Genomic DNA, 13,578 nt, shown 5'->3' with positions numbered 1-13,578 from the left:
CTCAATGACAAGCTCAGCATAATTTTGAAACCACAGGCCATACCAAAACACAAATCATAAAATTCCTAAGTGGGTCAAAACATGGCTGTGTGTGCAAAGACAAGAAGTCTGCAGGCTATGTTTAAAAGGCATTTGAACACCAAACTGCTATTTCCATAAGGTTAGTTTAATAAAGTAGCTCTGAGCCTCTGCTTATGGTATTCTTTTGAATAGGTAGCAGTTTGTTTCCAAACAGTGAAGTCTTCAGAGAAGCAGTCTAAATTAAAGTTCTTTCTTCATACAGAAAAAATCCCTGCCTGTCATCTACCCAGCTCTGGGTAAATGTACTAGCATGAGGCTCTGCATGAATATAAAATATTGCAAGTCTTCATCTACCTACTAATGTGAGTTGGCTTTCTGAATTCAAAAGAACTAAACATTGACCAAGATTTGAAATAAGAAAAAAGGATTTGAGTGCCTTCCTGCTGCCTGGATTTCACAGCTCAGCTTCTTCTCCACTGGAGATTTCGGCTTTTGTGAGTCTATCTACCAAAGCAAGGAAGGGAACACAGTCACTAGAGGGGCTGAAGAAAGAAAGGAGGGTTCAGTGTTTTCTACAAAAGTCCAACACCTATATTTGGGTGTCTGGGTCTTCCTGAGCATATGATATGGTCAAATGTACCCCTGTTAGCCACTCAGTGACAGAATTGCCACCAAAACGTGATTCTGAAAGGTGCTGCATACCCTGGAGCTCCCACAGATCTGTTTTTTTGAGTGTGCACTAAGCACCAGAGCATCCAGACTTGAGACCTGGTCCATGGCCAAGCTTATTGCCAGTTGTGAAGACAAACAGAACACTGGTTGGATAGAGTGTCAAATAGGTGCATCAGATTCTGAGAAGGATAAAGTTTTACTAATATTTATAGTCTTAAATTAATCTGAATAGATCCAAAACAATGTATTCCAGCTGCAAGGGGAATGCAGACAGCTGCATGATATTCTCAGATTTCCTGTTAAATAGAGGTAAATGAATGACTGCAAAAGGAATAAATCATCTGGGGCTTTTAAGGGTGGGGAGACAGTTGCATATTGCAACAAAGACATTTTTCAAGTTGAACCTTTCCTTATTTGGAATTTGTAAATGGATTTGCTCCTTTCCACACGGTTGGGAACGTGTTGTCTCCTAGAATGGAAATGATCACCAACTCTTATCTGCACAAATTTAGCCAAGCATTACTTTTGAGCAGCAGTGTCCCATGACACCTTCATCTAATACAGTCCAACTAAAAAAAGAGAACCTATTAGAATGCGGTTCTTAAAATATTTGCTTAGCTCAGGAGGTGTGATTGGAATAATTATGCTCCACATGCTTGCTGAAACACGATAAGTAAACCAATAGGGAGGACAAGTTATTCCACAAGCAGCAGAACTAATGAAACCTGATTCCTGATTGCCTCCAAATCTGTACCACTCTGTCACCCAGCACCTCTCCCTTCCAGTATCCCATGAGGTCTGCATCTTGCTAATTTGAGAGCTTCCTGTGCTGGCAGTGTTTCCAGCTCTGCACTTGCCCCATGTCCTTGATGTCCTTGTCTCTCTGTCTTTCTCTCTCTCTCTCTCTCTTTTTTTTTTTTTTTTTTTTTTTTAATTTTCCACCTGTGTTCGTGTGGTGAGGGGAGAAATGCAATCTAGAGTTAAGAAGAATGGATTAGTGAGACAGGCAGAGCCACATGCTGAGGGATCAGCCAATGCACATGGGATGAATGTCCCACCATCCCATGCCAAGGGGGCTGGGGGTAGCTGTTACTTTAAAAAATTCTAATAGATTTCGTTTATGGGAGTTGTGATGTCATAACTGCTTTGCATAAGTTATTATCATATGATCCTTGTCTACAGAGGAAAAGGAGTGCTTTAATAGAAGAAGAGTGCAGAATACTAATTCTTCTTGCACCAGTTTATTCCCTCCCAGTCTCAGTAATTTTGCTGTTGCTATGGATCTTCACATTAAAAAATTATTTATTTGAAGTCCACTGTCCCATGTTTTATATAATCCATGTCACTGTAGATGATGTAACTTGGCTACTCTAAAGAGGTCTTTTCATGTAGATCACATTGGAAGAGATTTCTTCACATAGGTAGGGCAATTTTATTAAAGTCTCATGAAACAGGACTGTATGCTTAAAAAGGAGGCCACATTAATTGGATCCCAAAGTATAGGCTATTGTCTACAACTAAACACCATGTAATGGAAACATAAAAATAACTAACTTGAAAAATTTAAAACTAAATATGCACTTCTTAAAGCTTCCAAAGTGACTTCTAATAATTACTCTTGCAGCAATTGCAGATAAAATATATTTCTGATTCAGTCACTTGTTTATGACGAAGTTACTTAATAGGCAGTCGTTTGCTATAATAGCAGTTCAAAAGTATGGAGAACTAAGTATCTATCTATTGATCTATCAATATATCAATCTATTGATATACTGTCGATTTACTGTGAAAAGAATTAAGTATCTATTTCTGCTAAGATACTAAATTCATTCTTTGAATAAGACTTCTTTGTGCAGGTGAAAAACTCTGATCGCGTTTTCTAACACACAACCCCGTTGTTTTTCTCCCTTCTCTTACCTTTTGTGCCAAATATTTTCTGTTTGGCAAATGGATGGACCATCCCTGTTCATTGTGCAGTTCTAGTAGCCTCTACTTGTTATTACTTTGACTTACCTGCTGCAGAGGGACAGTTGCTTGCTCTGTCCACATTATAAGACGTTCTTCAGTGCCAGGCAGATTTCACCTTAACACATGACATTATTTCTTTATAAGGTCTCCTCCTAGGCTTTGTCATTAGTGCACAATGACATGCTGGAATACTGCTCATCAGTCTGAGGATCTGTGCTCCATGGATGTGCCAGAGTGTCTCCTGCCTCTCCTCTCCAGTCTTGGGAGGATGTGGCTTTAGCTCTTTTTAAAAGTGCAAGGATAAGGCAGGTAAGTCACAAGAACAAACTGAAATGAAAGGAGGCTCCTCAGAGGAGGTGCAGAGATTGGTGCAGTACAGAGTGTGAAAGGTTAATTCAGGACAACCTTGTGCTGCTTCTTTTTGGAGAAGACCTGGAGCACACCACACAGCCCTGAAACAGAATCTCTGCTTTTCCATGACTCCAGAGTATAGAAAAGGTTTTCTGGCCTGTGAAATGCAGTGGGCCCTGTAGCTGTATAGCTTACCTATGTTTTGAGGGGTTTGACTTGATTTGTTACTGAATAGCAATAACAGAACAGAAATCTTGAACTAACCTTTCTTCCCAAGACTTTGCATTCCCATGATTTCCGATCTGCAAAACCTCCTCCTGCCTTAGAGTCTTAGGTTTCCTATCAAACCCAGACAAATTAACTAGCTGTAGCATCACTGAACTCAAAGGGAGCTCTTATCTTTCCTGGTGATATAGCTGAATGGATCTATTTATTACAGCAGCCATTCTACCAGAGCAATTTTTAAGTGTGTTTCTGAATCTTCATGTTTGTGACATCCATTTTAAGCAACATCAAGGTAATAATTCTGATGCTCCTGTGGCAGTATGTGCTGTATCATTTTTCTGGGAAGTTTGGGTGTATAGATGATTTATTTAAACATATCTAAGGGTAGGGTAAGGCTCTCTCTGTTAAACAATCTAAGATGATAAATGTGAAAGTGGTAAAACACTTAAGTGAATAGTTCTGGTTCCAAGTGTCTCAAAACACATGGTAAAGTCAGAATTGTGTCTCCACTGACTGCTATGTTTTTCTTACCATGTGCTGTCAGTTTGTGGTTGTTTCAGCATATCCTGTCTCTTGATCAAAAGCAAAAGCTTCTTAGGGCCTATACATTGTGCAGAAGTCCTCCCAACCATTCCATAAATCTTTTACATTTTTTCACAGGCAAATGGTTTACATTTTCCATTCTGTTATATCTGCATTTGGATAAAGTGTTTTATCTTAGAGTGACTTCAATTGAAAAATAAACACCCATCCATTGCACCATGTTTCCTCAGTTAAGATTCTGTAAAATGCTCTTTAAGCTTATTACATTTCCCTTAGAACTTAGGACTATACAAACTTCTTTGACATGAAGCATTAATTGTAGGCTATGTAAGAGCATATGACACCTTAAGAATCAATTATATTTATGTTGTATTACTACAGTGCTTCCTACCTAAAGACCTCAAAGGTGGAGGGTAGTATTTTTTCTGGACATTCCTGGGTTCAGGAGAAATAGCAATATTGATGTGGCTGAAAAAAAAAGGTGATTTGGTTTCTTACCCCTATGTTCTTCTAATTTTTTTTTTAAATAAATGTCATTTTAACTGGCAAGTGCTTTCTTCAGCCAATGCTAAGTAGAAGAAGTGGGCATAACCCCCATGCAATTACTTTTTTAATTCAACAGAGTCCAAACACAGAGTTTAGGAGGCCAAGTCATATTACCTGCACCAATTTACCTTTATCCTAGTGTTCTTAATAAGAATCTGACTTTGTTATGATAACCTGGGGTTTGCTCTGGCTTGTCACCTCTCAGATGTCTACACTTTGAGTGGGAACAGTGCTGTGGCTTCTGGGCAATCCTTAAGTGACACTGTACAGGCACTGATAATATTTACATGGACTACAGAAGAGCAAATAATTCATGAACTATGAGTAGAATTCTTCCTCTCTTTTCAGCTCCTCTTTACAGGGATGGAGTGGTTTCATATTCTTTCCCATTTCCCTCACAGACCATAACGTTGGATCAGCAAAGGAAGGGGTAGGAATAAATATTCAATACCGCAGGAGGATGGCAAACTTTAAAACCAGTGTTACCACCAGCAGTGTGTAAGATGAAATCACACTCTCTTTCCTGCTTCCAGGGAGCAGAAGGTTTGCTAACATACCAGAAGCCACACAGTGACATTTCTTGCCTCTGTGTATCACATCCCCAGAAAGCATAGAACTGGCTGCAGCAAAAAATCGGATGGCTGAAAAATTCCAGCATTTCTACATATTTTTTATTTCACTTTAGTTGAAGTATTTTGTCTGATATTTAAATGCTTTACTTTGAATTTAGACTTTTGTAGATCTTTTTATTCCTTACTTTTATAGTGTACATTTTAAAGTTATAATTTTATTATATGTCTGCTCGTAATTCCTTTTTGTTCGCAATTCCTTATTGTTGCTCATAATTCCTTATTGTTATTTTGAAATTACACAGTCCAATAGATGTGATTCAAAGTGTTATAAACTCAAAGTGTTATTTTCATATTCTCCAGCAAAATTAACATTTCCTGTTTGCTGCTGAAGAAATGCACATCTCTACCACTGCAGTGTAGCAAGATTTGCCTGAGTAGGCATGCTAACTGCTGTACCCATGAAATTCTGTCTACATTTGGCAAGAGTAAAGCTGAGGAGTCAACCAATTCAGTTTTGACCTTTTCTGGAAGACAAAGAAGAAATAAAATAAAATAAAATAAAATACAAAATAAAACAAAAAATTAGAAGAAAAAGCTGTAATAGCAGCATGCCTGCTGCAAGGCCCTAGTGTTATTTTGTGTTTCTTACAGCCTGTATCATTGAGCTGTTTTGTACCTTGCTATTTTGCTGGAACCCAGCAAGGTCTCCACTTGCACAGCTTTTCTTCATTGCACGAGAGGATCCCAGTGGATTGCATGGCCAGAGCTGATTTCTGAGGCTGTTGTGGGAGACCTTTCTCTATGATAGGATGCTTATTTAGGTCTGTGTGTGCATTTTTGCATACTGAAGTTATTTTGTTGAGGTAATCAGTTCAACACAAAAGATACTTTTGGAAGGAACCACAAAAACTTTCTGGGTTAAAGAGAAAGGTCTGTACTTGCACAAAGTTTTAGCATAAAAGACATAACATTAGACTTTGCTCATTTCTCTTTTGGTTTTGACAACAAAATAGCTCTGCTGGTAGCATTTATGATATACAATAAGAGACTCTTTCAATGTCTTTAACCAGCTGTGTATGTTCACGTTCATTATTTTTCTTTTAAATAATCACTTTATGTGCAAAAGATGTGGCATTTTGTAAAGGTACCCTGAGATCTATTTCAGGATCAGACAGCATAAAAGCAATAATGGGTATATTCTTGCAACAGTGTGATAGTGAACTTTTTAAAAGGGGTTGTCAGAAATTTATAGTGTCTCAATTGGCTGATCCTTTTGCCTATAAAACTCATACTTCACAGTGCCTTCATCCCATGCTTCTTTCCAGTTCCAAATTTGTAACTCAGCTCCCTCATTTCAGTATCATGGCAGTGGTAAGTGTTGGGGTGGCAATCCACTATACCCACCATGCCACATACCTCAGATTTCTGCCTAAGGGGCATTTACATGTGATTAGATACTTATTCTTTGGAAGGCTTCAGGGGTCAACAGCATCATTTTGGTTCCTAAGTCCTGCTGGTTGCTTCAGATGCTGGTGCCAATATGTAACAACTGCTAGATAGGTGTTTGGGTGATAAAGAGTTTGAAATGCTTTCCAGTGTGCAAGCAGTGCTTTAAAGAGAGTTCAGACAAAGAAATCTGATGGCTGTGAATGTGGAAGGTGTCTCCTAGATGAACTCTGAGTTTGGCCCTGTCTTCCCACTGCTGTGGTAACACCTGGTCCATTGAGCTGTGAGGTGTTGGGGTAGTGGGGAATTTACCCTCTCTGATGGCAGTAAGGGATAGATACATCCTGGTGACAGAGAGGGCAATAACAATAAACATTTGTTGGGCAACAGGCAGTGTGGCTGCAGTTTCAGAGCATTCATAATGTTAAAGTGAAGTCACCATTCTTCTGATTTCTTAAGTTCTTGCTTATTGTGATCCCACCACTTTTTTTAGGGATGACACAATGAATTTGAGGAGAAGGCTGAAATAATTATTGGAATGCTCTCCAAGCTTTAATATTTCTGATTCATGATACCCATAACAGCGAAGCATTAAGATATTTGAAGTGATCCCAGATTGCCATTTTATGATACAATAAAATATATTTATGCAACCAAAGTATCTATTACATGAGTGAAGGGGAAGAATGACTACAGATGTAACAAAAGTGGCATGCTGGCAGGGATTGGCTCACCTGCTTGTTTTTTTCCTGATACAATTGTGTTAACTAAATATTGAAAATATTCCCAATTTGAGAAATAAAACCCAACAGAATAAATAGATGCAATTATTCCATTCAGAGAAAGAGTCTTGTTTATCTGCATTTGGTGCCACAAGTTTGTTTGGGGTATTTCCCGTAATACTCTTTTGGAAAATTACTCAGCATCTGAGAACATTCCCAGGCAAGATCACTGACCCCATAATGTATAAAATATTAACAGAAGGAAGAAATGAAACTGAGTATGGAGTAACTTGGTGTGCATTAATACTCAAACAGAATTAGTTAAGAGAAACTTAAGGAACAAAGAGTAAGAAAGTGACATACATCAAGAGAGGTAGCTCCTGAGGAGTAATTGGCAGGTGTAGTGTCCACTGTGCTCCATGTTGCTTCTTCCATTTGACAATATCTTTCTGGGCCAGAGATGCAGTAGTTAACAACTGTACACTCATACAAGGACATTTTATTTGCACTGTTGCCTATGCTTGCTTCCTGAGTAGTCTGCACCCTGTGTTCCTGTGTGACCTGCTGTGGGTGACCCTGCTCTGGCAGGGGGGGTTGGACTCGATGATCTTTCGAGGTCCCTTCCAACCCCTCACTTTCTGTGATTCTGTGATTATTGTAGAGGGTTGGGCTCCAATGTACTCTTGTTTGTATCCAGCTTTAAGAAAGACAATATTTACAGCCCTAAGAACAAATATATAAAGAGTAAAATAGGAATGAAGGAGAACAGAGCCAGATTTGGCTTTTTGGTCAAAGGTTGCACTTGGAGTTAGTAATGTTTTGCAGACTCAGCCATCTTAGGAGCTGAAGAAACATCTGTAATAGCTAGTCCACATCAAATGAGTATGATGCCAGTAAACAAAACCAGAGAAAAGAAACAGGAGTTTTTCAGATCATGGCTTGTGGATCATTGTCACAATTCTTCAGCTTCTCCTGTGAGTATTGTGAATCCCAAAGATATCCCCACACAAACATGGAATGCTCCCTTTGAAGAGTTCATGAGTAGTCTACCCAAACAAGCACTCAGGGGTCTAACCACTGGGTTAGCAAAATGCTAAAGCAAGCAGAGAGAAAAGAGTCGTGAACAAAGGGAATTAATAAGGCACAAAGTTATTATTTTTGACCAGTGCTTTTTCATCCTTTACAAAATCCATAGTGGTCTTGCATATCACTATAGAGCAGAAGTTAATCTGATGAAGTAAACATGATACATATGTCTAAATTAATACAGGACAAGAAAGGCAATACCCTCTGTTCAATGTGAGTGAGATATCTTTCGATTTTGCCTACACAATATTTGGGGGAAATATTTGCTGAATATGCTTTTATGTAATCCATGCAAAATAGGAGTGTCCCAGATACGTGTTGTGGACCACCTTTACTTTGAAGGAAGTTATCTTCTGTTTGATCAAGATGCAGAGAAAGCAATAGGAGTATCAGCAAAATATGAGTGATGTTATTCTACATAATGGTCTCCAAAAAGCTGATGCAGAGGAGGCCATCACTGGTGTTACTTTTTGTGAGCAGTGGAATATCTTTCTTGCCTTCCACAAATCATACCAAACCAACACAATATTTTTATACTCTCGGTCTTTGCTACTCATTCCTCTGCATTTTGGAATGTCTTGATTTATGGAAAACTACCCTATCAAGGCCCAGGGTAGTTATAAATGCAAGATGTTGCTGGTATTTAGCTTTGTGTATCAACCACAGTGGGAAAAAAGCCTTTGCTGTGAAATGTGTGTTTAAAAACCCTAAGATGCCACCAGCCGAAGCAAAACATGGAACAGTAGCCATATGAAAGGAAAAGATAACATTTTGTTATAGTATGGAAATTAACACTTTTTTTTTTTTTTTCAAATGCAGAGTTTTCATTTATTGGCATAAACACTATTTTGAGCACATGGTGAGAGAAGAAATCATGCAATGAGGGACTGAGGGAATATAAAATGAGTAGAGAGACTGAGGGTGTGTTTGAAAGTGGAAATCAAAACCAGAAGGGTTTAATACTTTAGAAAAGGAAACACTACAAAGCATAGACTGTTCATCCTGGACATCGTTTGAAGTGTCCATAGGATGGGTGTGGGGTCAGTAATAAAAACTGAGCTTGCTTGAAAAGCATCCAATAGCTTCCCATGAGGTCCCCAGAACAAAAGTAATTATAAAATTCCTTTTTGTAAGTGAGCCCATGATAATCCTTGAGTAGTTAAGTTGAACATCTGCTTGGACTTCGAGGTTTGTCTCTTCCTCAGGGTCAGCTTCAGGAGGGATGGATCTTTTAGGATCCAGGTTTTATGTCCTGGTTAAAATTGCCCTTGTGGTTGTGGAGTTACTTCGTTCCCATCAGTAGTGACCCCAGGGGAGAAAATAAGACCCATTCATTATGTTAGGGGTGAAAATTGAAGATGTGTACATGTGTGCACATATAATGTGTGAATCTACATAATGGATTGTTGTCCTTTATTGTTCTTATGCAAGAGCTCTTTCCTTTGTAACAGCACTGGAGTCATCCCTGGAAAGGCCTCTGACCATTTTCCTCATTTTGCCATGTACTTCTCTAGATCTAGGCATTACAGAGAGGCTTTTGAGGTGGGATTTGAATACCCCCTTTTCCCAAACCATAAGGAAATACATGATTTCCTCCAGAACCAGGGGTGACTGATATAAGTGGTATGTGAAGCTAGCAATAAATCCTTGCAAAAGAGAAAAACATGCTGGTATTAAAAGATGAATGTGGCAGTGAGTCAGTAGGTGAACTTTACTGGTCTGATACCAGACCTGTGAAGGAGGCATAGTGAAGCAAATAGGACCCTCAAGATATGAAGGAAACCAGTTTGGAACATTGGTGGGAAAAATGCCTATGCCTTTATTTTTGATAAAGTTATCAAAAATACACCAGATGTTTTCCTCTCCAAGTAACTGAGTGGATTATCCAACTTCCTAGAAGTCAATAGCTGGCAATTTTAGAAAAAATAGGAATGTATCATGTAGACAAGCTGTAAGAGAAGGACAGGTAGCTTATCCAGTTTGTTGTTTAAGAGCTTCCTTTTCTCCATATGGAGTGCAAAACTTCAGTTTTTTAAAGCCTGGATGACTGGTTCACTGAGTGAGGTCCAGTCACACAGCAGGTCATCCCAAAGGCTCACCAGGCAGCGTGGTGGGAAGAATCATGGGGCCACCCCTCTCCTCAGCTGCGTGCAATATAAAACCACGTTCTTCCCCCATGTCAGCATCAAGATCCACATAGCCTGGAGCTTTGAATGCTTTCCCAGAATGTACTTGCTTTTTCCCTGATATTTGTTTTAGTTTCTGTGCCTGCTAGGCTTCCCACTCTTCTTGCCTTGCAGCTAGATTTGCTAATTTCGAAGTGAAGACTGTGGCTAGCAGCCCGTTTCTGCACTTTACTGACATAATTCCTTCTGTTTCAGAACAAACTAGTAACATATGTTGCATGCACCCAAAGTTTCTGAGCTTTCTCACGTTGAACTTGCCTTAGTCTTTGGCCATCTCTCTTTTTTTCTTTTTTAATAATTTGTGATTTTGGGAGGGGGTGAGGAGGACCAGCAGTCTCAGGTCTGCAAAAAGAAAGATCAGAAATATTTCCCCAACTCTAATCTTGTCATCAAGCTATCTACAGAGGCGTCCACCAGATCATTAGTCATGCAAGAAGCTTTTGTAACTATATTTTTTAACACAAATGTGTTGGTTTTTTTTCTTAACAGAAGATGACATTCAGAGACTGGTCTACATCCTAAATCTGTCGTGATCTTTTCTACACCTAGAGCCATTTTAATATCCAGCACCATTATTTTTTAAACATGTTAATTTTAGGTGAGAATGTTATTCCTATGCTACTGCAAGTGAGATGTCTCATTTCTGTATCCTATGTCACATTCTCAGTAAGAAAGTGATCTGTACAACAGAACAGAATACACCCTCCCCCCCCATATCTAGCCACACAAAGGTTTTATGAATTGTAGTTTGTAATTAATGCATTTTGAAAGAGTTCCATTACTTATTTCACATACACATTCTCTTGTGCTATGTTGCATGGCACCAAGTACAGAGATTTGCCAAAAATACTTAAACCTATTTGTCAGCCTATAAAACTATAGGCTTCAGAAGAGATCTTCCTCTTCGGACTGAACGGATCAGAAGTTTAGAAATCAGATAAGATCAGATCAAGGGCTTCCAAGAGAAAACCTGGCAAGCAGGAATGGAGAATGGTATGCTGCAGAAAGACAAGAATGCTAAACAAGCACAGTGCTCTGAGTTGTGAGAACAACATGCTAAAAGGTTAAACTGGACACCCATTTTATTCCACTTATAAATCAGTCTCAAGCCTTTATGTGTTTTCACCAAAAGTCTGACAGAAAAAGAGCCTGGAAAACATGGTCTCTAGAGTCTGCAAGGATACACAGAGCTCTGGCCAGTTGTATCAACGTAGCTGCATTCTGTAGTGAAACACAAGTCACTGGAACAATAAAGATTCGGTGATTCCTTTGTGAACTTCATCAAGAAGTGTATCTTGCAAGATATGATACCAAGATTTTGGGGGGTATAGACTACCTATAAGCTTTAACAAAGTTGAACTCGGTGTTCAGCTCTCTGCCAGCACATTATTGCATACCAATAATTTTCATGTGTTCCATAGTGTGAGTGGCTTAATGAGAATTGTAACAGGAAAAAATTACAACAACAACAAAAAAATCTGTGGGGAAGCAATTGTACTTATTTTTCAGTAATTCTGGAAAATCTGGCACATCACAAAATGTAGCAAATATCTTGGTTTATAAGGTAAGAGGAAAGATTTAAAAACAACCTTTCAGTACCTGAAGTATAAAAAGCTTTTTTTTAGGTTTTGTTTTTTGTTTTTTAATGATGATGAGCAAGTGGTGCTTGTATAGATGTGCAATAATAATGCTCTGTTGCAGAGCTAACTCTCAGAACAAAAAAATGTAGACAGTTTCCTAGGGCAGTAGGACACAAGTAGAGACATCCAGAACAAGCAGTGAATCAGCCTTGCAGAAAAGACTGAACTGTGTGCAGTTATGGGTGACCACAGAGGGCTCTATGAAGTGCTGAAAGCAGAGTACGGACACACACAGCAGGTTCAAAGCCTCCTGCTCATTGCAGATGGCCAAATGTTTCTCACAGATAAAACATTCATCCTGAACCAATGGTCTGAACATTTTTAGACTCCTCAGTGCCAGCCATGTAGTCCAAGGCTCAGCAGTTCAGCACATAACACAGAAACTGGTGAAAACTGAATTGGACACAGCCCCTGCTTTGGGAGAGACCCTTAAGGCCACACAGCAGCTGGAAACTGGCAAAGGCAGCTGGGTCTGATGGAATCCCACCTGAAGTATGGAGACATGGAGGCCAAGCACTCCATGCTAAATTTCATGAACTCCTTGTGAGTTGTTGGGAACAAGGCAAATTTTCACCATATCTCTGTGATGCTGTCATTATCACCCTGTACAAGAAGAAAAGTCAAACTGCTCCAACTACTGAGGTATAACTCAGCTCTCCATTGCTAGAAAAATCCTTGCAAGAATACTTTTGAACAGATTAGTACCTGCCATAGCAGAGGAACTTCTACCTGAAAGCCAATGTGGTTTCAGAACAAAGGTCTTTATGTGACATTCATTGACCTCACTAAAGCTTTTGACACTGTGAACAGAAAGGCCGTGTGGCAAATCATGGAATGATTAGGATCACCAAATCACAGATTCACCCAGGTTGGGAAGGACCTCTGAGATCATCAAGTCCAACCCTGAATCCACCATCACTGTGGCTACCTGACCATGGCACTGAGTGTCACATCAGACTCTTTTTAAATATCTCCAGGGACAGAGAATCCACCACTTCCCTGGGCAGCATTCCAATGACTGATCACCCTCTCCGTAAAGAATTTCTTCCTCATATCCAACCTAAACCTCCCCTGGCAGAGCTTAAGTCCATTCCCTCTTGTCTTACTGGCAGCTGCCTGGGAGAAGAGCCCGACCTCCCCCTGGCTCCAACCTCCTTTCAGGGAGTTGTAGAGAGTGATGAGGTCTCCCCTGAACGCCCCCTGGTTGTTCAAAATTATCGTCCTGCTCCATGAGGATCAGCAGGGCCAAGTCAGATATGGCAATGCACTCACTGAATCCTTCCCATTAATCAATGGTGTGAAACAAGGATGTGTTCTCACACCCACTCTATTCACAATCTTCTTTAGCACGTTGCTCCAAAGGGCCACAACAGACCTCAGTGAAGAAAATGGCATTTACATCCCATATGGTACTGATGGGAGCCTGTTCAGCCTGAGGTGACTGAAGGCCCACACCAAGACCCTAAATCACCATGGCCCAGAGTTGCTTTTTGCTGACGTTGCTCACACAGAAGCAGCTCTGCAGTGTATAACATCCTGCTTTCAGAGGCTGCAGATCTTTTTGGGATGGAAGTCAACTTGAAGAAGACAGAAGTTCTCT

Source organism: Heliangelus exortis, chromosome Z (genome assembly GCF_036169615.1).
Source record: "Heliangelus exortis chromosome Z, bHelExo1.hap1, whole genome shotgun sequence".
NCBI lineage: Eukaryota > Metazoa > Chordata > Aves > Apodiformes > Trochilidae > Heliangelus > Heliangelus exortis.
This window is presented reverse-complemented; position numbering follows the sequence as displayed.